The following is a 20,991-nucleotide window of genomic DNA, read 5'->3' as shown; positions in this document are numbered from 1 at the left end:
TATACATTCCCACTTTAATAAATAAATGTTTTTAACAGAGCATGATTTGTTTTGCTCTGTATCTTATTAACTATATGAAACAAATACAACATTTTCTTAATCTTGATTCAACAAGCTTTGCAGCAGCTTGGCTGACGACACTATCACACAACACAATGTTGTCTCATTGCTGCCCTGCCCTCTCCCACCTGACTTTCCACACCCACCTTCACCCTCTGTGTTCTAGGCTCCAAGCTCTCCCAGGAAGATTTTTGCCTGTGCAGTGTCAAGCACAGGGAACACAGATTCTCAGGGGCTTGCTGCAACTACTTAGAAATCCAGATGCTACTACAAGACATAAAACAAACCAGAAGCATACATCAAATGCAGTTAGAGGTTTGCATCCATCATTCCTTCACCTCAATTCCAAACTTCAACTTTCACTACAGAAATAGCTTCAAAGGAGGATAGCAACCTGTAAACATATAGGATTTCGGCCTCAAGTGCCTTAGTATCTGTTAAGAGCTTGCTAGTCCCTACATGATCTTAGCCATGAAGTCAAAGCCCTGCCAATGGGAGTATTTCCAATAGCTCCAATGGACTTGCTTATGTGTGCTAAGATAAGCAACCAGGAGCAGGTGGAAGAAGCTGCCCCACCTCTCAAACACTCAGAAAAATTAGCATCTAGAACACAGGAACTCATAGACTTATTATACTATAGGGTGACAACCTTGTAGAAACCTTTCTAAAGATATCTTTCTGCTAACTGGTCTTTTAATTATGACCACGACAGCTAATGCTTCTCAAACAGGCATTCTGTCCTCATTGTTAAGAATTAGGAGAAGGAGCTATGGCAAGAATCCAACTCCTTCTCTACTCCTCTCCCCACAACTGCATGTTTCCTTCATTTGTTGGCCCAATCCTCCCAAAATGCGGGAAGCTAAGTCAACAAGGGGGTTGAAACTGGTCAAGTCATGTACACTGCTTGGGTATTTGCAATAAAAACACTGACCAATCCAAAAAACACATGTCCTTAAAGTAGTATCAGCTAAACTATATATATATATCTATATATAGAGATAGAGATATATGTGTCTTTTACTTCACTCCAGGCAAAGGCCATGATTGCCTTTCCCACAAATCCTCCCCAGAGACTGCGATGGAGGCTCCTCACCACTGAACCCATCAGTGCAACTGTGAAGAGGTCAGGTGGGTGCAGGATTGCATCCTCTCCATTGTGCAGAACTTCAGCAGGCAAGTTATTGCTGGCCCCGTGGATGTTATCTTAGCCCTGTAACGGGTAAACCCCACAGCGAAGGGTTCCAGGATCAGTGGTTAGCTAAGAGTCTGCTGCTGTGAAAAAGCTTCAGGTGAGTGCAATGGTAAATAGCCCACAGGATCAGCTAGTTTTCCCCACTGACTACATCTCTGTAACCTTCTTTTTTTTTTGACAGGGGGGAAGACCAGCTTGTTTTCCCTCTTCATCTCCCCACCTCCACCCATCAGAATGCTTCCAAAATTAAGCACAGGCAGAACACATGAACTTTCCCATCTACTGCTCAGACATAACCAGTGTCAGCCTGCACGTCCTGGAATTTTCTTTGCATGCAAATGATTATCCTATATACTAGCTGTCATGAGATGTGGTTTTCCTTCTATGTACACAGGGGTTTAGAGCACGAGATTTTGAATGATTTGCGGCTACATATACATGAGCAAGGAATTTGCCCCTAAGCCACAGCACCATACAGTACATAAAAGCCTAAGGAGAGGTAGCTTTGAAGGACCTGTTTCAGTCCCTGAACACAGAGATGCAGCTCTTCTGTTGGAATGGTGTTTCCTTTTGCAAACATATAGAGAGCAGAAACATTTTCAGATCTGCACACTTACTTGCTGGCAGCCTGAAAATACAGTAGTTTGTATAACCAAACATGAATATCAAAGCTTCTGTCAGACACCCAGGCAGTGTCCACTCTTCGAGCAATGACTCACATCTTGTATTTTCACTCCTCATTATTACAACAAAATGAAAGGCAGAAAAGCTTGCAACAGAAACAAATACTGACATTCTCAATTAAAGGGGAGAAACACAAGCATGACAGTAAAATGGTATTTTTGCCTTCTAGTAAAAGGTAATTCTGTACTGTTTGTCTCCCAATCGGCATCTCTCGTGTCTCCTTCAGACAAAAAGCATGCAGAACAATTCCCCATGACATCTGTGGCTGCAACAGGCTCTGGGGAAGCTCCATGCAGGGGATGTGTTCTAGCACGCATGAAACCACACACACAAGCTGGACTTTTCCACAGCAACATGCCGGCTGCAGTTTTCATGAACAGCATGTCTTGACTTCACCATCTTCACTGGTAACAGCTCCAGACCAACACCAAAAAATATACTTTCTCAAGTCCCAGCTCTGGTAGCCCCACTCTGACTCACCCAATTGCCCTTATTTATGGTCTTTGAAGTCTGTCAGATACAGAATTTCTTGGTAGGTTTTATATAAACACAATTTAAACAAACAGTCCCTTGACTACAGCATGTCTGGGACTGCCCTACTTCAGAGAGGCTATCCACCCTGTAGCAGGAGCCAGATTCATATGTCCCAAATTGCCGGGCTTGCAGCACCAAGGACTTTGGGGCTCCAGGGATACCGACCCACGCAGGGACACGAGACACTGGGAAGCTTGTAGGTCCTGCAGTCGAGTAGCATAACCTCCACCAAAGTCAAAACTGTACTTGCAGATGCCAAGGTCATTCAAAGAATCAGGTAAACTAATGGCATTTCTAATTGGGGATTACGGATTTTCCCTTGGAGGTTGAGCAGATTCCCCTTGAAATACAGTAAAAAACTACCTAAGTCTTGGGCAACCCCCAACACTTTTTCTTTATTATAATAGAATAAGAGGAACCAGAAATGGGGAACACATGTATCATTGCATGCAAGTATCAACACATACAAAGAAATCCAGGACACTGCACCAACAAAATGTTTTTTCTGTAGCTACGTTTTTTATTTGAAAATGTGTTTGCAATGCAGTTAGCCTAGTCATCCTCTCAAGCCCAGAAATTTCTGCTCGGCACCTCTGCTCCTCCCTGGAAAACGAGGAGTTGGAAAAGTCCCACTTCAGCAGGAAGTGAAGGATGAGGTCCTTTGTAATTTGAGATACTATCTTTTTTTTTAATGAGTTTTTAGTATCTGCTAGCAATGATCTACTTGATGAATGCAATGCCCACTCAGTTCCCACTGAGCCGAAACCATTTACAAGAGACACAGAGGAAGATTACTGAACACTATTTTCTTACTGATCAGCACAAAGTTATTTGGCACAAGCATCTCTGTAAATATTTGTCCAAGGCTGGGTAAATTTGCAGGGTGCGATGGCCCTCAGACCTGCACTTCTCTCTATCAAGTGAGAAGGCTCATAGCCTAGCACTGGAGCTCAGCTGTGCTTCGGCAGAAACACAGAATCCCGGAGCCTGACTTTAGTGTCATTCCTACCTTTCCCCTTTGGATCTGTTCTTTTTCATTTTCTTCCATGTTCCCCTCCACAAACAAAAAGTAGATTAATTTTGAGGTGGAATGAATGTGAGGTTATTCCTGGCTGTTGGGTAATGAAGAGAATTTGTCAAGTGCATTACACAGGGCTGGGCTTTGGCATGGGGAAGCCAGAGGGAGAGGAGGGAATTGCACCCACCTCCTGGCAAGCAGGCAGAGGAAGAGGACAGATGCAGAACCTCGTGAAGTCAAAGGCAATGTCTGCTTTGGTATGTGCAAGGAGGTCCAATGGACTCAGTTTAGAGCGACACTGGCAGCCTGCCACCGTATCCGTGTTTTGTTCACATCTGCCTGTGACATCCATGGGCCCAGAGCTGTAATTACGGTCTCAGATGTCACAGTACTACTAGCCCAGGAGATATTTATGGATCTGATACGTACAATCTATAGGCACTGTATAGTTTCAGACACACTCTAGAAAGCTCCCCACTCCAGATGAGGGACAGCAAGCCTACAGCAGTTTTTTTGAGCTACACATCAAAGCAATACACTCCACAAGATCTCACATTAAAAGTCACTGACAGATCTGGACAGGGTGGATTGCAGGCACAGGGCTCAGACTTATACCATAGATATTATCAGAGGCATACTAATGAACTGGGAACCGGGTTAAGTATTAGCACTGCATGTTTTCCTGTAAAGTGACTTGCAGCTTCTTATAGTTGCATTTTAAACTTAAGATGGTAATAGGGACAAGGACGTACTTCCCTCCTCCACCAGAAGGGAAAGGCCAGATGATCATTTCCACGCTGTTTATTTCCACAAAGGTTACGAAGCATTTAGAGAATACAGTGTATTCCAAGAACCTAGCTAGAGAGAAACAGCTCCACATTGTTTGCTATTTGTATTATTAACTTTTCCTCCAAAGTATACTACCACATAAACAAAATCCCCAAAATGTCACCATCTGTGGGAAAGAGGACTGTAACTGTCAGCGAGGAGCATGCAGGATATAGTTCAGCACGGGGAACAGAAACTATACCAGGTTGCCAATGCTATTCCTGCATGTAATGCAGGGAGGTTTCTGTGTCCTTGTGTGAGCAGACAGGACGTTGTGTTAAATGCCCCCATCGGACAGGAAGATGCATGAGAGAAAAGTCTGATTCTCATCATACTGGCTCGGCTCTGGAATAGCTCGAGTTTATCTTCAAGGAATACCTCTCACTTGACCACAGCTTTAGACTCCGCAAACACACACTTCTCAATCCATAACCTAAAGCATTACTTTCAGCAGCCTAACTGCAGCCGTCCCCTTATCAATATGCTGTATTTTTCCCAGCGTAGCTTATGTTCACTGAGGGAAGGGTTTCAGCCCCTTCCATGCTATGACAACCCATACACCCACTCACATACAGGCATATGCAAGTCCTAAACAGGACAAGAATCAGTCAATATATTTGTTTTGGAAAATATTTAAGGACAGGATTTTGAAACTTCTGTTTCCATAAATATTGGTATCCCAAACCCAGCACCTGCCCTTAACCGAGACCACTTGCCCTTCAGGCTGAGAGTAGCCGAACATACCGTGCTGCTGTGCCTGCTCACAGTCAGCTGGAAAGCTGCATGGGGGCATTTTAGTCACGGTCTGTATCTCTGCTAAAATTTACTTGTTAAAAGCATTCAGCGTCTATTTACCAAGAGGATGGGAGGTCACCCTGCGATGCTTCCTTAACTTTAGTCATCCTAAATATTTTACTACTTACAGTGCTCTCTGAAGGAAGACATTTGATGTTGTCATATACAGTTAGGAAGCAGGGTGCCTTTGTATTACAGAAAATACAGAGCTTTATAATAAACCAGACAGAAACATCTTCATTACCAAAGCAGCTTTGTGCTGAGAAAGCCTTACACTGAGAAAGCAGTGCAAACATACCAGTAAATGCCATTTTCTGTTCTTAGTGTAAGAAAATTTAAAAATGCAAACTAGAAAACAAAGGTATTTTGTATTTAGCATGTGCTTACACAAACCACATAACCCTAAATCCTGAATATACTACAAGTGTACATTAACACTTCCAGTACAGATCAGCGTATTTTTCCTCCCCAATAACAGCTGTATGAGACTCTGGCAGAAGAAATGCCTTTAAACCAGGAGGAAATCTCTACATCTTAAACTCGGGCTCCCTCCAGCTTAATCAAATATGTTTTCAGTATGAACGGAGTCCTTGTATTTAAACTAAAACACATACGTGACTGACAGTATGCCATCTTAGCAAGGGCTTTCCACACAGGTATGTCCCAATACTGCAGCATTTTCAGACACTTCACAGAGATATTTCCTTAAAAGTTACACTGACAAAAGTAATTTCACCCTTTTGGGAAGTACATGATGTCTATTTAATTTTCTGTGCCTTTAACAGCTGGGACTCCGAGATTTCCTTTTGCCTCAGCTCTAAGCACTACACTGTGATTTTTAGTCAAACCACAAATAACATTTACTTTAGTTCTTTAACCATTCCAGTTCTTACCTTCTTTTTAGCTAAGCCTTTTCTGCTTCCTCCCATTAGAGGCAAATGCTGGCTTTACTGTTGCTTTCAGGATATCCTTTGCTTTTAAGGAAAAAAACAGGCAGAAAGCTGTATTCTGACATACCTTGCAAGGAGAGCAGCATTCGCTGCCAGCGGTGTGACTTTCCGGTGGCTGCACTCGGACTCCAGAACCACTATGTCACAAACCCCTGAAGCTCGCAACCAGGAGCCGAGGCAGATTGCTCTCGCACGCCCTTCCTCTTCTCCGGCTATCTGACAGCTGCACACTTTTTAGGACTGCAGCAGGACTTGTCTCCCAGCCCCTCTGCCACTCGGATAAATCATCCCCTCCCTGCTATTAAGAGCACGCTGCCATTATATCTTAAAAGCACGCCACAGCTTGCATGCCGTAGCTGTGGGAAAGCTGCATTTATTTATACAGGAAGCTTGAGCACAGCACTTCCTACTTCCCAGCCCAGTCTCAATTCAGCTGCAGGTGATTACTTAAACCCTGTCAGCTCCAGCCAATGCAGACCCTCTCTTCTTCTTTAGGTATCTGTGCTGCTTTTCATCCTAGCTCCTATCTGAGCCCTGGCAAGATAAAACTGAAAGAGATATGGCATTAGATGCGACACTCTTAAAAACCCTCCCAGTTGCCATTTAACCTGGTTTAGGATAGCAGTTCAGCAGCTGCCCTGGCGGCAGATGATGTCTGAAACATTGCTGCCTTCTGCTTACCTCCACGTGTCAAAAATGCCACCTAAAAGAAAAGTGATTTCTTCATGTTGGAGGGAAAGGGAGCAAAAAATCTAAACTCACAAGTAAAGTATCAGTGTAATTTCAAATCAGAGTGCTTAATGATGATGGTGCTCGGCTTATTCTGCCCATACTAACTTTTGCCTCTTCAAGCTGGGCTTGTGTGTAAGAGGGGCTGGAAATTCTGCAGTTCTGTACTCCAAACCTACAGATGTGATTCACACCAGCCAAGCAGCAGGAGGAGACACCACTGTGCCACATGACACCAAACCCTCCAGAACTTTTCATGCTGTAGGAAATGTACAACACCCAGAGATACAAAGTAAAGATACACCAGAGTGCAGCGGGTGCAGAAAAACAGACGGAGAAACAACTATAGATGCTAGTCTCTGATTTTCTCTTTATGATGAATTACGTTCACTTAGTATTTCATGCAATTATTGTTGGCATTTTGCTTTCAGTACTTTTCTGAGAAGACTGATGTATAGGCATTTCTTCCCAGGTGTACAGAAGGTCACAGCTGAGCTTTTAGCTATTTTCAGACAATTATACTACATCAGATTAACTTAAGGAAAGGGCAGAAAGCTCGTGCAACTTTAATTCAGCCTCCTTGCACCCAGGCATTAGAGCTTTGTTTGAGTTATCATCACATACTCTTTTTCCTCTCCGAATAAGTACAGACCTTACCGATCTATTTGACACTGGGTGTTATATATAATTTTGTATTTGGGGAGGGAGGGAACAATCACCAGAATAAATATAGCCATGCCAACATGTGGAATCTTGTTGATCCCCACAGTATTTATTCATCAATAGGATTACAAAAGGATTAGGCAACCTAGAGCCATGTCGCAGATATTGCCACTTGAGCTAGTACAGCATTCCCGAGCAGTAGCAGACATTTATCCTTAACAGTGACCAACCCTAGACAGTAAATACCCAAGAAACACCTGGGGCTCAGAGCTATTTTTCAGGCTGCAAAGCAGTAGTGAAAAAGTGGAATTCTGCGTCAAACTTCACGACTAGAAAAGGAGTCTGCTTCAGGGGTTAGATTCTTGTCCTGCGTCCTGTCCTAGTACCAAACAGCTTAAGCCTCTATCACTGTCTTTTCACTACATCCCCTCTCCTCTCCCTCCCTCTGTTCCAGCTCCTGCATTTTCTTCCTGCAACTGCTACTTTTGCTACTCTGTCTCCACCACACAGGTACTTGTTAGGCCACAGATGACGTGCAGCAAGAAAAATCTTTCTGCTCTCGGCTCCTGTGCTCAGCATTACAGCACTTGAACAACAAAAGTACAATTATCTCAAGGAGGGGAATGGTGAGAGAGGGAGGAAGAAGGAAACCAAGTCATCATGCAGATGTAGGGAAAATGGCAGGGCAGTAGGTCCAGAAGTAGAGCAGGGCAGCTGCCAGTAGCAAAGTAGCAAAAGTAGCATCTGGTTTGGTACTTACTCCTTGCTGGCACAATAAAACAAAAACAAGCTTCACTGCGGTAGCCTCCACCAGTCAAGAGAAACAACTGCAAATAAAGGCTAATCATCTTTCCTTCAGATAAATGATGAGGCCAGCTTATATCTAGGGGGGCTGTTCTTTTGAACTAAGAAAACTAGATTAGTCCATTAAAATGCAGATAAATTCTGGAAACTTCAGCTGCAAACATCGCATGTTATTTTTATCCAGTTTCCTACTATGCATCTCTATACGTGAAAGTTATAATGTAACTGCACAAACGTGCAAAACTGCTTACAGCAAATTCATTTCCCTTAAACGACACAAAATTGGTAAGAAACACCATGTATTTAATTTTCTGGAAAATGTTAATGTGATGAGATGTGCTCATTCCAAGCACTCCACTTCTAGAGTATCAAATCCTGAACTGTGGTCCCTGGGTTTACGTGCAGGACGATCACTTACCGATGCTCTGTGAACAGCTGGCTATTCCCCTGTTTCTGTCTTCGCTTCTGTATTTCCCTCTACTTCTGTGCTTATCCAGGATCTCCACAGCAAAGAGGAGCTGAAGGTGACGTGGCACTGTGCAAGAACTCGGACTATAAGGACTCGAGATGATCAATACTGATGATTCTTTCATTGCCATCACCAAAAGGCATGAGCTGGACTGTTACCAGCTCTTCTGTCAAAATGATTTCTCTTCCAGCTATACCTCAAGCCCAGGTACTCCATAGTTTGACAGAAGCACACTTCTTAGCAAGCTAACTTTGTGAAATGTTATGAGTCATGCTAAAATTCCTACCCAGCTGAAATCCCTAAATCTCTTAACCCCGTTTGATTGATTTCCTTTTTGAGCCAACAAATACATAAAAAATACAAGTTCAGAATGTCACACAATGCCAGTCAAGGCGCAAGATAAGTCCTCTCCATTTGCTTTCTTCTTCGATAACAGTGAAATAAAGCACAAAACTGAGAAGGTCCAATTAATTTTTTGGACACTCTTAACTGAAGCTTTTATAACTCCAGGGCTGGGGAAATGGCTGAGCCTCTGAGATGATACATGCCAAAATGCAACATCACCGTGAATTTTTAGTTGAGTTACCAGCCAGAGTAAAAATAAAGGCTGGCATAGTTAATTACTAATGTTGCTGTGTCATCCCTGCAGCTACTTGAAATACTTACAAAATGACTAAGCCACTCAGGCATTAACTAAAATTACTAATTAATTTATGACATAGGTGGGTAAAAAAGTAATAGTATGACCACTGGAAAGATCTCTCACATCCCACAAACAAAATACTATTAAAAGCAAGTGAAAACACTGAGAGTACAACTAAGCATCACTATAATTCTACATAAAGAACTCAGATTAGCTTCTGAGGAGCAAGAGAAATTTTGACTACCCTGATTCACAGTTTTTAACTAATAAAAGAAAAATACATGCTGAAAAATAATTGCTATCCATAGGTGTAAAATAAACACAAGTTTTTAAATAAATAACCAAGCTTTCTAAAACCAGAGGCTAAGAAAAATCTGTCTTTATCCACTTCACACACAAACTATCCATTTTCCTATGCACAAAAAAAAAATATATGCAAGAGAAATGGTTTTACAAGAAAAATAGATACTAATGTGTAACATAACCAATGCTGAAAACAAAAAAGGAAGGGTCTTCGCACCGTGAGCATATATATATTATCTGAAGTTGCAAGTATGACACCCCTGATGTCATGGGCTAAGAATAGTTTTCTTCAATGGGAACTATTTTAAAGGGGGAGTTACACCATCAAAAGTAATTTGTGGTACCTACCTAAACCTAATGTTTTAAAAAAGAAATCTATTCAGTATAAGTATTTATATAATCACACAACACTAGAACAGATGTCAGTGCAAAGAATACAGAGCTATGTAATATTTTGCACGCAGGCAAGCTTTACTCAGAATAGCTACAAGAAAATCAGGATCACATCTTTTCCTGTTTAAATAATCCTATTGTTCTACAATTCTGACTTGGTATGCAAGTCACTCACTGACAAACCAGGCTTGAAATCTTCATTATTGCCTTTAGCTAAAACACAGTAAAACATTATTATAAGGTGTTTTGCACTGGAGTGAAATAAATCAAGTTAAATTATTTTGAAAGAATAGTAGGTACAAATCTAAAGAGCTTTTTATTCTACAGTAAAAAATTGAGTGGGATGGCACACTGTCTACTGAACATTTATCATCATTATGATCTCAAAACGCGTGGATTAGTCTCAGACACAAAGAAAAGTGGTAGGTGAGTTACGCTCATCCTGCTCTATGAACAAGGCAAAATGCAATATTCATTAAAATTCACTGGCATGGCAGACCATCTCCAAACAAAACATGATCATGTGGCTTCCATAAAGCTCTGTATTTCTTCTCTATAGGCATTTTTTCCTGTGTTTATATTTTGAAGTACTTCCCGACACACTGGAAACTAACACTTGGTATTTGATCCATGCAGAACAGTACCGGAGGTAAAAAAAACACGCAGCCTCACCAGAAAACGGTGAGAAGAGAGCCTGCTACCCTGGTGGGGTAGCTGCATTCGGGGTACTTCAAAACTTCAGCTTAAAGATCAAGGCTGATGGCTTTGACAGTACGTTACTGGAGTTGCAGAGCAACTTGTCTCCTTGGGACCTGGAAGCATTAAAAGAAAGTATATTTGCCCCCAGAGGAAACCCCGCCGGTGGCAGAGCTCTGTCGGTAATGCTGCCAGGAGCAGGCGTTTTGCCACCAGCAGCTGAACAGCTCTGCGACAGCCCTACAGAGATTTTTAACTTCTGCCAGCTCCTGCCTGTGCGCTAAGTGTGCAAAGAACCAGCCTGCAAAAAGAAAACCAGCTGAGTTGACAAGAGTCTGCCATAAATAAAATGCTGATGAACCACCACCGAACAGCAGACATCTAGCCCCGTGGCGGCCAGCGCAACACCCTCAGCCTACGGCCCATCCTCAGCCCCCTCTGCACGCAGGCGCAGGGAAGAGGCAGGTTACTGTCACCGTCCCCTTGACCCTCTCCTGGGACATGAGATGTGCCAGTCAACAGTTGGCAAAGCAGTCGCATCCCTCCCCACACGCACCGTGAGCGCGGACACAAACCCTCCAGATGGCAAGAAGAGGTGGCACGTCAGTGATGTGACGGCACTGCTCCTGCTGACACGGCAGCAGAGAACATGGGACATCTCTTGGGCCACCTGCTGCAGGTGGGTCCAGTTCCCAGCTGGACAGCACACACAGCTTCCCCCAAACCAGCACCACCTCATGAGCTGCCAGATAAAAATAAAATAAAACCAAACAGCAGGCCTTGCTCTCACGTTCACATGTAACACACACCGATGCAGAGTTGCTCAGTTCTTCTAACTGGTGAGAATTTCTAGCTGCAAAAAGAGTAATTTACAAAGCAGCATCAAGGGGGCCATACTACATACACATGAAAGAGGAGTCACTGGAGTTGTCCTCTTCTCCTGCTCTCTCTTAAAAGAAGCATATATTTTTAATAAGAGTATATAGAGACTGTATAGGAAAAACTTAAGGCCTGGTTAAATTTATTTTCCATTAACTGCTCATAGCTAGCTTCAGAGCCTGGCACAGCCTTTCAGTTATGTACGGATTTTTTTCTTCCTTTTGACTGCGTGCCCAAAGTGACACAATCTGTTGACTTTTAACCAAGTGTTTTGGTCATGTACCTAGAACTGCAGTGATTTCAGACATCAGAATCACCATCAATTTAAAAACTGTGAGAGAAAAACCAGCCTGGCAGCCAACACAGGAAGCTTCCTCTGTAACAGAGGAGGTCACCAACCTGTCCTTGTCATGAGAAAAAAATGTACATGCTGGTTTCACTTCTCCATTTCTACTGCTTCTTCTGTCTGGCCTCAAAGCTCTTAACTGCCCTTTTTTGGAAATATTAAGAGACAGGTTTATTCCTTCTAGCCCAAGCCAGTCTCCTAGTGCTAGCTTTGTCTGGTGAAGCTCTACCTACAGGCTTAGAAGACAGCTAGAATGGGGGATGGGGGGGCTTAATAATACATTTCAGTCCAGACTGTTCTAACTACACCTTCTGGAGTCAGGGATCGGCAGGTCAGAGATGAGAGAGAGCGGAGCCACCTAGTTTTATGGTTATGAAAGCCAATGACAGGACCTAGGGTTTGGTTTAGCAGTGGACTTGGCAGTGTTGGGTTAACAGTTGGACTCAGTGATATTAAAGGTTTTTTCCAACTTCCATGATTCTGTGACTCCCGCAGACATATGACAGGCAGGACCAAGGTGTGGAGCTAAAGCATACCTTTGGTTCCTACCTTTACTTTAGTATTTAGGTATGGCACAGGCTTACCCTTTGACTAACTTAGGGTGAAAAATGGTTTCCAAGTTATGAAGGGCTACTCCAATGGACTGGCTATGGAGAGAAATGCTGGAACTGAAACACACCCACACAGGAAAACCAAGAACTTGTCCCTTGTCCCTCTCTCCCAGCATCACGCTCCTTAATCAACTGCCAAAGAGGGTTCCCCACATCTTTATAGTCTCTTTTCGCTATCCTAGTTTACAATTCACCCATTTATAGTGAGACCAGATGTGAAAAGTTTTGTCTGGATCCACTTTTCTCCCTATGGAATTTAATCATGTAGTTAGATAACTTCACCTAATGAAATTTTTAAGGATTTCAGCCTCTCGGTGTGCCACAGTAGGGCTGTCTGAGCGAACCTATCTTCTCCCTGCTGTTTTAGCCTGGACATCTTTGTAACAGCAGCATCCAACAAGGACACAAAACCATTTCCCAGATGAGAAGTGCCAACATCTTAAAACACAGCAAAAAACCTGTTTGCTGGCAGTCATTTTACCATATCACAGCTGTAGTAACAAAATCCAGGATTGCTCCACGTTCAGGTCCCTTGCTAGGATAGTGATAAAACTTTTTTCTCCTCCCCTGCTCAGAGTGGAGAAGACAGCAATTACAATAATCTCCTTGAAAGGACATTTTTGACATGCACCACCTAGCAAGAGGTTGTTAAATTCAACAATCCCCAAAGCAGCATAGTAGGAACTGAAAAGCTGCAAGTGACATAAGGGTTTTTTCAATTGCACTGAAATAATACGGGGGGGGGTGGGGGGGTGGAGGTGGTAATATTATGTTGTTAATTTTTGTCTGTTACATTCAAGTGCCAGGTAAGTTTATTAAAAATATGTGCTTTTTACCTATTTTAAAAGTCTTTTAGAAGACTAGATATACCCATTTAGGCAGAGAGAATCTCTAGGAAAAGAGATGGGAGTTTTACGAGACTGAGCAGGGGCAGAAGGGCAATAGGCATACCAAAATCTTTGCTTTTCCAAACACTGCTAAAATCCAAGCAAACAGTGTTTTCTGCTTCACTACTATCTGTGATCATTGAAGAAATTACAAGTGAACTCATCTTTTTGCTAAGCATTTTCATCTGTGAAAACCCACTGGCTCTGTTTAATTCCCCTATATTTGTCAGAAAGAAATTTAAACGGATTTTAGTATATCCTCCAACTTTTTATTTTATACATATAGATGTGTTTCCTGGGATGTGACAAAACAAACTAGTTGGTGGCAAAATTTATCAATAAATTTGTTCCCACAGAGAATCACTTTGCATTGTACCATATAAACAAAGCTTTGAAGCGTGAACTCTGAATCTGTACAGATTCCATGAGTTCTATCCTTCTGGGATCACGATATGTGAATTAAAGGTGAAGAAGAAAACACGCTCAGTGAACTCTGCCTACGAGTAAATAACTATATTTCTCCTTACACTATCCTTAGGACAACTGTCTACGATTGCAATTTACAAATCTGGGGAAAAGCAATTTCCCAAGTCACAGGGAGTGGAAATGCCACATTGTGGAAGAAGAAAAAGAGGCTTTAGACAAGAGTAGAAACAACTGGCCTGCTTGCATGGAAAAAGTCCTGACATCCCTCTCACTTCCCATATGACCAAAGTTAGGTCAGCTCCCGCCTGCAGCAGGCAGATGGGAAGACACTTCCAGGATCTTGAAGTCTGCCAAGGAGGTACGAGAGACCATGAAGTTTAAGGAGGAACAGGGGCCCGAGGCAGGAAAACCTTCTGACTCTCTTGAATATGAAATTAACAACATGAAAAGAATGAGCATAACACTTTCCTGCTTTTGGTTCATGCATAGAGTACATTTGCAACACTGAAAAAAAAGGCAAATGAAAAGGAGGAAAAATCATACACACAGAATATTTCTAACATTGCATGAAAAACAAAAAAGGAAAAGATATTTTAATTTCGCTGATTGATCTTTTTTTCCATTCTAACACCAGCTCTTAAAATAACCTTTTAGCTTTGTATAACTTCATAGCTTTTTGAGCAATATAACCAGAAAGAAGGCAGCATCTCCCAGTAGCCTCGCAGAGAGCAAACTGAGTGGCAGAATGCAGACGTGCAGCATCTCCAGCAGCCCTGTTGGTGATCACAAACATCTCAGCAGTCTCCGGGTGTCCCAGGGAGCAAGCTGCCACAAGCGTCAGCTGCAAAAGTGGCAGGAAGCACCTCTCTGGGCTGACGAAACTGGAACAAATATGCTGCTTCCTACTGAGCAAACCTCAGAGAAATTATCCAGCCCAACTTCGTAAAAACCAAGAAGTTCCACGTGAGATCCTTTTGAAATATGGTGATCATCAGAATAAGCCATGGATCAGAGGGTTTACAATAACAGCTTCTTGTCTTTGGGTTAAAAAAAGATCACATCATTATGTGATATGTAGCACCCAAACTTTATACATGGAAACAGAATTTGGACAGCAGGAGAAGAGGACTTATTTCCATTATGGTTTATTTCCGATCATCTGGATTAAGCATTTGAAGTTTCTTGCAGTTCTGTTTAACTGTTTTTTTAGGAATAGTAGCTTCTCTCCCCCCAGGCAAAATGACAGGAAGCATGAATCAAGACTGTTTAAAACCGAAAATAACAACTTCCTTTGTCCTTTTTGATAACATTTTTGGTTTTGTGACCTGAGTGGATATTTGTGTGTGTGTGACGACTGTGGGAAATCTTTTTCCAGTGAGTCACTATTTTGATGCAAAATTTTACATAAAGCCAACAGTTGATCTTTTGTGTCATTTCTTCTGTTGTCAGTGGGATTAGGAGGAAGCTGAAAAACATGTAGGAAGAATAAATAAAATTAATGTTTTACAGGAAATTAGATGGATGTTCTGCTGCAGTTAATTTCCACTGACCACAGCAGAGTATGGCATGAATGCAGATAATGATGGTGAAGAAAAAATTCCAAGAATCAGCTTTAGCTCTCTTGACCATCCATTCAGAAAACACAGAAGTTACTTTAGCTTCCTTCAACTGGCAACAAGTGCACAATAAATCTTTTGTCATTTAGTGATAACCCAAATGTGCAGCACTCCGCATACCATGATGTTTTGAGTTTGGATACTATTACGGGCTAAGAGGACCATCCATCACTCTGTCCAGACCACCCAAACCATGTTACTGACCCTGTATCAAGGTTTAAGATCCCCTCATGTCAGCCTGTCCACAGACGGACAACCAAGACCTCTGCTGTCTCTGTACCATTCGCTGCCAAACAAATTTATTTTTTCAACTGAAATTTCTATAGGAAGATTACAAAAAGCTGATGAATTTAAAATAATGAAGAGTTTGACTGCTGTACAAGTAAGTGTTTCCAGGCAGGTTACTGAAAAAATGTCAATGAGAAAATTACTTTCCTCATTCAGAAGGTACTGTGAACTATGGCTTGCCTCAGGAATGAAGATTTACTATTTAGGTACATTTTACGCACCAAACTTGCACGTTAAGGAACAGGTGAGCAGCAAAGCTAACAAAACCTGGTTTCCAAGGATTTGTGTGCCTTAACACAAAAAACAATAACCCCCACCTCCCTGAGAACGGTTACAACACAAGTTACAACTTGCATTGCCCCACACGCATGCTGATTAGTGAGCCTCATAAACCATGCTGGTTTTCCAACTGGATGCTACCAGAAAATGTGCAACAGCGGAGCACTGCCTGCCTTTTTACATCAATGGCTCAAAAAGTTGTCAAGCTAGTGTCATCTACGTGAGCTCTATTTCCCTAAGAAATTCGGTTAAGCAGAAGTCTTAGCTCAAACCTTTAAGGATTAGACTGATCATTCACAAAATCATAGCAAAAGTCACTGTACTCTACCAGATAACTTTTCAGACTTGCAACCAAGTACAACATTTATGTTTTGTGGTTTCATTATACACAGTAAGAAGCAAAGAGGAAACGCTTTCATTTGACGGTCTGGTTTTGACCAAGGGAAACCAACTTCAGGACTTCTGCAAAAGGCTTTCCACCTCCTTAACAAAAAACACCTGCAGCACAGATGCAAAAATTAGATTTTTTTTTCTAGGCTTTGCCACAAATATACTCTGACCTTGGAAAAGTGCATTAATTTTATTATCTGTAACACCACAAAAAAACCCCACAACTTACTTGTGCTCCAGGTGTCTTGTATACTTTGCTACAGACTGTGAAGTGTCTTGCATTTCCAGGCTAGAGGGATGCAAGCACAATGCAGAGAAACTTAAGTGTTCAACAGGGAAATCTGAAGTGAATTACTAGAATGCAAAGTTAGTCACTACAAAAAAAGTTTTCTAGTGAACATCACTGATCTGATGAACTGGATTTTATTTGTTTGGATGATAATATAAATTAGCATTCAAACACTATGAAGTGTTTACACGTGGCATATTTCAAACAATCTTTCCTTAGCTAAGGTAGAATAGATAAATGCCATACACACTCTAACCACTTGAATACTGGATGTTAATACAAAATGAATATACTAAGCGACTGCACAGGAGCCATGAGAACACAAGAGGCCACGGACACCTCTCATTTTTTAATCCCTCCCTGAGTTCTTCCTTCCAACCTCCCACCATCTTCCCTTTGACTCCTCAACAAGACGTACGTGGCGTACATTATCTCAGCCACACAAAGACTTTGCAAGGCAGTGCCTAAAACCTCCTGACTATCCTTGCGCTACCTGTCTGAGAACTGGCTAAATCTACTCTAAAAGTCTAAATGTTTTCACCTTTTCTTCAGAGTAGTTATTTCACTCAGTCAGCAAAATCCCAAATATCCCACTGTGAATATAGCAGTAGTTTATGATTTTTTGTATCTGTAGAAATACATAACATGCTCCAGTGTGGTTTTCCTGGTTTTGCCTTAAAGGTTTTCTTTGTGAAATGTGTTGAACCAGCAGTTTTTCTGTTACTATATACATCTGAGTTCCTGTTTTACTGGAAATGTAACAGGCACAACCATGACATTTTTATGCTTGTCATTAATGTGTGCATAGGATTATCAGAAGAAAACTCCTTTAGGTAACACCTGTTTGACAATTCCTAACTGCTAACATTTCTACTATTGTAATGCAAGTAATGACAAGAGGCTGCATTTTGTGAGACTATGAGCTAAATTAAAACATAACGATACCAGGCTACTTATCTTACAGATTTTCTGTACCCTACGTCAAACCGTGGCCAGCCTGCAAGACATCACCCAAACATGCAGCAAGCTGCACATCAGGCAGAGCCCACAGCCCAAGTTGCAATCAGAGGGAACAAGGAAGAGTTGTCAAACAACAAGAGAATTCAGGCAGGCAAAGTGTGACTGGAAGAAGGTACAAGCTACCTTTGTACACCACAAAATGATTCAGAATATTTGACATTTCTTCCCCAGCCTCCTTCTCATCAAGAAAATAAATAACTGCAATTCTTGACCAATATTAACTGGTCATCATCGTTGGCTAGCCACTGGTAGAAGTCATAGAGGAAGCAAAGAAGCTAAAGGGAGAGATGTTTCCCTTATGAATAATAAGGCAAAGTGCTTTTTTCTACGGAAGGGATCACATAAAAGATGGTAACAACATGAGCAAAGCTGATACCGTTGGCAGAAGACAAGGGAGCAGCAGTGAGTTGTGGGGGACCTGGAAAGCAGGGAGGAAAAGGTGCAGCCCTCCGTGCTGGAGGGCTATGGGGGGGCACCCAGCACAAGCCGCAGGCCAGCACAGGAGCCCAGCAGCCACAGCCACCACCGCAGGGCTGCTGACGGTAACACCTAATGCCTGTGAAACACTAACAACCAAAACCACACATTTCCTTTCACTGTTTCCAGAGCTGCTCATTTTGTGATGTAAGAAAAAAAAAAAAAAGAAAAAAGAAACAAAAGAACTTTTTCAAGCAGATTTTATGAATTGGGCAGAATGCTTTTCCAGACCCGAGAGCCACATGAAACACTTCAGCATCAGTTGATCTCAAACATTTTTCAGTCACCTTACCTTATCACAAAGATGACTGCTCCTGCACGGCATTAACTGAAACATAATTACTGAGGGATTTTTTTCCCCTGCTTTTCACCTTTTCTGAGTTCAGCCACCAACCCCTTCCCCACCTGCCCTCTCCCCCTCAAAAATCCTTACAAATTCAGAAAGGTCTGTGAAGAACCTGTTTTGGTAGTTCTATTGTAGTAAACATTTAGTAGGATGCTCCAGTTGCTTAATCATGACAGATATTGCCAACACCTCTCTGCGGAGGTGTGTCTGGCAGGGTTTGGGGTTTGCCATGGAGCCTTCCTCCACAAGGTGAGCCACCTTACTAAAAGGAGCCATTTTGCTGACAGTCACAACAGAGAGGAACTTGTCCTGGCATTTGTAATTGGAGCTTTAGTGACTGATTGTCCCTAAAAATGTTATGAAGAAAACTATTCTAGGAGGGATTAGCTCTTGGTTAGGAGCTAGAAGCCTAGGAGAGTGTTTAAATGCCATGAAATCAAGCAGTGCTCCACAGACTGACCGTTCTGGAAGAACAGCTCTGTGGATCAGCTTCCCGAAACACAGCTACAGCAGGATGCAGAGCCAGGCTCCAGAAAGCTCCTGCCTTGTCGCTGGGGGTGGCAGTGGCTGGGCAGATGGGTTACGGATCCCCTGGCTCAGCCCCCTTGCAGAGTCACACAAAGCTTCACCTTTCCTCAGATACAAAGTCCCAACCCTGCTGACACAGTCAGCAAGGGATCAGCTACCCTGGTCTTTGGCTAGACACGTTTCTCCTTTTCAAAGTCCATTCGAGCCACTTAACTGTCATGGACGCTGCCTTTATCAAGCCTGCTTTCAAGCAAGTGGCAGATTCTCAATACTACCTGGCAGAGCAACTGAAACCTGACATGTGCAGAAGGGTACTCCACTCTCCCGAAGTTCAGATCTTCCCCTAAGCATTGCCTTGCCTCATTTTGAGATGGTTGGAAAGCTTTTTGCTTTCGAGAAGTGTCACAGGCACCACAGCTCCTCCTCCATTTCCACCTCCAAGTAAGAACAATTTATCTGTTTTCCCAGCCAGCCCCAACTGAATGAGCTCTCCTCCTCTTTTTTTTTGTTCCCCCAGTCCCTTCCCACCATACTGACACCCACTACAAGAATACCACCAGCAGCAGGTCGGTCCATTTGTGCTCCCCACAGCCCTTCAGCCTTGTCTGTCCTGGGCTGTGCTACATCTGTACATTTCCTCCCAGGAAAACTGCCCCACGTTGGATAAAACTACAGCAAGACCAGCAACAGCTCACAGCAGGGTCTAGCCCAAAAGTCCAAAGGATCACACAGCACGTTACTGATGTTTGGAGTATCAGACAACCTTTAGTCAAGTACATATACCACGTTCTGTGATCATACAGTTGCATTATTTGTCTTAATATCATGTGCAAAACAAATCTGATGGCTGCTAACGAGCTTTTTAGCTTTTGTAAAGGCAAAATCTCTAATGCATGTTAGCGCTGTGGGATTTTCCAATAGGTTTTCCAAGGGGAAAAAAAAGGTAATAAAGAGCCCTCTGCTCCTTACCAATCTCCTTCAAAAAGCTGCTGAGCAAAATGCTAAATGAACATACTAAGGTCACCTGAAAACCAGCTCTGACCAGTTATTCTGTGGCTCATCAAGAACAAAATATATAGAGAATACTTTAAAACACTGTTCATATTTAATATTTACCTTAACTTAAAAGGGGAATAGTCAATAAAATAGGAGACTACCTACTTAAAGGTACCATAGTAAAGAACCAGAAAACATTAAACAGTACAAATGAAGAGCTGTTATGATAACTGGATAGTGTCTGGCATCAGAAGACTGAAGAAATACACACGATGGTGTAAAAGGGGTACAATGTCTGAAAAGATACGCAGTTGGGACCAGCTACCAAAGGGTTTAACACATCATCTCTTCAGACTCCACCAAACAGATTCATGAGGACCTTCGTTACCTGACATCAGACAGATGCCGCCGGAGGAGGAAGCTACTGGTGTTCCCAACTGCTCACTTGCAGGATAAATGCTTTTGAGATCCAGACCACCAAACTACAGTTTACCTTTCTTTTCTTTTTTTTTCGCTACACCAATTGTAGCTTGCTCACCAAGCCTCATTCACCCCTCCTTCTGCCTTCCTTTTATTTTGCTTCCTCTCTTCCCCTGTATTACCATGTGCAGTATAATGCTGTTAAATGACTACATTTGTGAATGTTAGAGAAAAATAACCTTTTGAATTCATTTGGTGGGAACCAGCAGAGGAGTTGCATTCAAGGACCAAAGATGACTCCCTCCATCCCCTCTGAAACTGTGGCTCTTCACAAGCGCATACCAGGCTTGATTTTGAAATTCCCTTTTAATGCAACTACATACTAGTCTCAATTTTAAAGTTCCCTTTCAGTAAAACTACCACCTGTGCTTT

At 42.3% G+C, this 20,991-nt stretch overlaps 1 protein-coding gene across 3 annotated transcripts in view; it reads right to left on the bottom strand.

Annotated features, from left to right (window-relative positions):
* RNF144B (ring finger protein 144B) overlaps positions 1-20,991 on the bottom strand; it is a 95,186-nt gene that overhangs the window by 47,814 nt on the left and 26,381 nt on the right. Inside the window, exon 1 of one of the 3 annotated variants that reach the window (XM_005235718.3) lies at positions 6,129-6,478. The exons of 1 other annotated variant lie outside the window; for it this stretch is intronic. The gene's annotated coding sequence lies outside the window, so the exon portion shown is untranslated. Of the gene's footprint in view, positions 1-6,004; positions 6,479-20,991 lie in introns of those variants that run through there. One more of the 3 variants, XM_027784245.2, reaches the window with a different exon arrangement.

This window comes from Falco peregrinus, chromosome 3 (genome assembly GCF_023634155.1).
Source record: "Falco peregrinus isolate bFalPer1 chromosome 3, bFalPer1.pri, whole genome shotgun sequence".
Classification (NCBI taxonomy): domain Eukaryota; kingdom Metazoa; phylum Chordata; class Aves; order Falconiformes; family Falconidae; genus Falco; species Falco peregrinus.
Note: the sequence above shows the minus strand (reverse complement) of the source record. Positions and strands in the feature narration are given on the sequence as shown.